At 32.2% G+C, this 4,698-nt stretch overlaps 1 pseudogene; it reads left to right on the top strand.

The window, feature by feature from the left end:
* The first annotated feature begins 1,798 nt into the window (after positions 1-1,798).
* On the top strand, positions 1,799-2,202 carry LOC145399563 (small subunit ribosomal RNA; annotated as a pseudogene).
* The last annotated feature ends 2,496 nt before the right edge of the window (positions 2,203-4,698 follow it).

Raw genomic sequence — 4,698 nt, 5'->3', positions numbered from 1 at the left:
CCTCTACTTAAAGCGGTTAAACTCAGTTTACTTCTCTTACACAAAATTATTAGCTCCATTAATAGAAACTTTACAAACTCTCAACACAAATTTCCCCCCCTCCCCCACTGAAATTTTTCATAAAAAGTAAAATTCTTAACACAGTAAACACACCCTCAGATTCTACCTTGTTATAGTTATATATATCAAATCGCCTTATGTACTAACTTATACAAGAAAATAAAGACAATGTAGAGCGACAGCCATATACAACTGTAAAAGAACTGGGCTCAGAACACTCCACTATCGGTCCTGCTTATCTTACATATATCATATACACAATCTTGGGTCAAATAAATATACACATCGAATGGGGCTAAGTCCTTATTTAGAAGAGTTCTATGCGGCCATATCCTTGATGGAACGGGGTTCGGCTGTGCCTGAGTACCCTTTCACACACGCTCTCAACGGCAGTGTTCCCAGGGTCCTCAGGAGCCTCACCTCAAGATCGGCCCCATAATTTTTATTCTAAAATGGGTCTAATGCCACTTGTTAACTTAGTATACCCGGGAGGTCTGAGTCAAGTCTAACTCATGAATATATAGTGGCCCTTTATTTAGCGGATTAGTGTATTGGAAAATTAAATTTTATTTCACCAAATCTAGCCTCTTTTTCAAATTATAGTCAGACTAACAACAAAAACTTTATAGCAATTCCAATCTAGAGAAAATTTTAAGCTCCATAAAATATTTTATTACTTTTTTGTTCCACCTCTACCTCGTGCTAAAACAATTAAAAAAATAAAAATAAAATCCGCTTTCCTTCTTGATTAAATACACCACAAAAAATTATAGTAAAACAACACTTTATTTTAACTAAAAGACAAAATCAAGTAAAACCAAACCAAGCTTTCCAATACACTAATCCGCTAAATAAAGGGCCACTATATATTCATGAGAGAGACTTGACTCAGACCTCCCGGATATATTGGGTTAAGGAGTGGCATTAGGCCCATTTTAGAATAAAATTCATAGTGGGATCTTGAGGTGAGGCTCCTAGAGGCTCTATTAGCATAAGTGCTGTAAGCACATGCGGGAGAGCCCTACAGGCACAGCCGAACCCCGTTCCATCAAGGATATGGCCGCATGGAACACTGCCTTATAAGATCAAGATGAGTCTTCTCATATATTCGGGTTGTGAATTTAGAATTGTGCTTTTTGGACTACGAGTTGGGGAAGACTAGAAGAAGTTGGATCAGTAGCGTTGCTCTTGATGTTTGCCTTGAATTTTGTGTAATTCTGTGTTTAAGCTTTAGGTGGATGTATATATATAACAACGGAGAATCAAAGCGAAATTTACTATATTTAAAAATTTACTTTACACGTTTTAAGCTTATGTAAACTTAAACGCTGTCTATTTTACCAATATAAATGTAAGTTTGATTCTTGCTTTAAATATTCGCTTTTCAATTAATAACATATGAAAATTTCAGTACTCCCAAGCTAACAAGTTCAAAACTTCAAGCTTTAGTAGATCTCAGTGTGTATTATTTTCATATCAGTGAAAACTGGAAAAAGTAAATTGAATTATCTCCGGCTAAATCTTGTGCCAGCAGTCGCGGTTATACTAGAAGGCAGAGTGAATACAAATCGATATTTAACTCTTATGCTAGTAAACAATGATTTTCTTAATTTTATAAAAGGTGAAATCAATTTTTCAAAGATAAATAAATCAACCCATCTCAATTAATAAGTTAACAAATAAAGGAAATAAACAAGGATTAGATACCTTCCTATACCTTTAAGAAAGATTTATATCTGATTAGTAACAGCTATGTGCTCTAAATTCAAAGAATTTGGCGGTATTTTAGTCTAATTAGGGGAACCTGTCTTTTAAACGATAAACCACGAAAAATCTTACCTATGTTATATAGTTTGTATACCGTCATTGAGATAACTTTTACAGAATAAGTTATTGAAATAATTACGTTAAAATATTAGATCAAGGTGCAGCAAATATATAGGTTAAGATGGGTTACAATAAAATTTATATTATCACGAACAAATTTCAGAATACAAATTTTGAAGGTGGACTTAAAAGTAAGGTTTGCTTTAATAAGACAACCTGATTTTAGCTCTAAAATGTGCACATATCCCCCGTCACTTTCATTAACCTAAGATGAGATAAGTCGTAACATAGTAGGTGTACTGGAAAGTGTACCTGGAAAGCAAGATAGAGCTTGAAATAAGCAGCTCGTTTACACCGAGAAGAGTACCTATGGTCTAGGTTATCTTGAAATCAGTAATCTTACTTTTGTTATGAGAACGTTAACATTCTAAGAAAACTAATTTTGCACTTTTCTAAATGGTAGATTTTATCGAAATATAAATATAGTGAAAGTAAAAAGTATTGTGAAAGAAAGTAGAAATAACACTTAAAATTCTTAAAAGTAAATATAAGAAATTGTATCTTGTGTATAACAGGTTTTCAAAATTAGATCTATAAATAATCATCCCGAAAAAAAGATAGCTAATTTTAAGAGAAAGTTTTTGTAGCAATAAAATTTTGAATATTAGAGGTGATATGCCAATCGAGCTTTTATATCTGGTTTTCTAAGAAATAAATTTAATTTACGTGCTCAGCTATTTAGCTATGCAACTAAGAAGATTAGGGTAGAGTTTTTTCTTCCAAAATGAAAAATCATAGAACCAATAAATAGATACTTATAAAAGTTGGCTTAAAAGTAGCCATCTTTTCCAGGTTTTTCAACCAATATAACAAAATATTTTAAATTTTACAGGTTCTTTTTATCAAGTATTAGAAAATTAACTTCAACTTAACTTGTTTAACTATTATGAAATCATTAGTAAAATTTATGTTAAAATATTTTTTATTATAAATAAAATCTTTTAAATATTAAAAATTTATTTAAGGAACTCGGCAAATATTATTTCCGCCTGTTTAACAAAAACATGTCTTTGTGAAGATTTACACAGTCTGGCCTGCCCACTGAATTATTAAAGGGCCGCGGTATTTCTGACCGTGCGAAGGTAGCATAATCATTAGTCTTTTAATTAAAGGCTCGTATGAAAGGTCGAACGAGAGATATACTGTCTTAACAAAAAAAATTGAATTTAACTTTAAAGTGAAAAGGCTTTAATATTTTAGAAAGACGATAAGACCCTATAAATCTTTACATCACATTTAGTATTAAGCCAATTTGTTAGTGTAAGGAAAAATACTGAAAAAATGTTTTGTTGGGGCAACAAAGATATAAATAAACTAACTGTTTTTACTTCTAAACAAAGATTTCTGATAATAAATTGATCCTTTCTAAAGATTAAGAGATTAAGTTACTTTAGGGATAACAGCGTCATTTTTCTTGAGAGTTCCCATCGAAAGAATAGTTTGCGACCTCTATGTTGAATTAAAATTTCTACATAATGCAGCAGTTATGAAAGAAAGTCTGTTCGACTTTTAAAATTTTACATGATTTGAGTTCAGACCGGCGTGAGCCAGGTCGGTTTCTATCTTCTAAAAATAATTAAACTACCTTAGTACGAAAGGATTAGGTAGTTAAAACAATTTTATTAAATATGAACATCACTTTTACCTAAACAATCAATTTTGTGCTTCACTTTAATGAAACTTATGAACAGGTTTATAAATAGTTCAAGCTAACTATTTTGTGTTCGCAGTTATCGTTGTAAACTACCTAGTCTTAATTATTTGCGTTTTAATTGGAGTTGCTTTTGTAACACTTCTAGAACGAAAAATTCTAGGTTACATTCAAATTCGAAAAGGACCCAACATCGTAGGATTCCTGGGATTACTCCAACCATTTGCCGACGCTGTAAAATTATTCACCAAAGAACAAACAATACCAACTATATCCAACTTTTTACCATATTACCTATCCCCTGTCTTTAGGCTATTTATCTCTCTATTAGTTTGAGCTATTTTACCTTATCAAACCGGATTAGTAAATTTTAACACAGGAGTTTTATTCTTTTTATGCTGTCTAAGTTTGGGAGTCTATTCAACTATAAGAGCCGGGTGAGCTTCAAACTGTAAATACTCAATACTTGGAAGACTCCAAGCCGTAGCCCAAACAATTTCAAACGAAGTCAGACTTGCTCTTATTCTTCTATCCTTTAACTTTTTAATTGGCGGATTCAATATAGAACTTTTCACTCGGTTTCAAAAAGATATTTGAATAATTTGATTCACACTACCTCTATCTTTATTATGACTAGCCGCCAGTCTAGCAGAAACAAACCGTACCCCATCTGATTTTGCCGAAGGTGAATCAGAACTAGTATTAGGATTCAATACCGAATACAGAAGAGGAGGATTTGCTTTAATTTTCATAGCTGAATATGCAAGAATTCTATTTATAAGAATATTATTCGTATTAATTTTCTTAGGGGCCGATCTAGCTGCTGTATAATTTGAGCATAAATGTTATTACCACTTTTCTTGTACTGTATAGCCTGAGGTGTTAATTCGCGGGCCTGGTAAGGTTTTTGTGATTCATGTAAAGTTTTTAAAGTCAGCCAGTGTGAGTAGTAGTTTGTATCTGTGATAATATTATATCTTACTTTAACTGAGCATTATCCGGTTTTCTCATTTTATCAGGGCTGACTTAGATAAATTTGCTCTTGCTAAATTCGTGTTAATAGAGGCTATTGCAGTTAACCATATATGTAACCTGTTTTG

The sequence above is a fragment of the Coenobita brevimanus genome, chromosome 49 (assembly GCF_032717465.1).
Source record: "Coenobita brevimanus isolate Jiangsu-jjx chromosome 49, ASM3271746v2, whole genome shotgun sequence".
Classification (NCBI taxonomy): domain Eukaryota; kingdom Metazoa; phylum Arthropoda; class Malacostraca; order Decapoda; family Coenobitidae; genus Coenobita; species Coenobita brevimanus.
The sequence above is the reverse complement of the archived record's forward strand: the minus strand, read 5'-3'. Positions and strand labels throughout refer to the sequence as shown.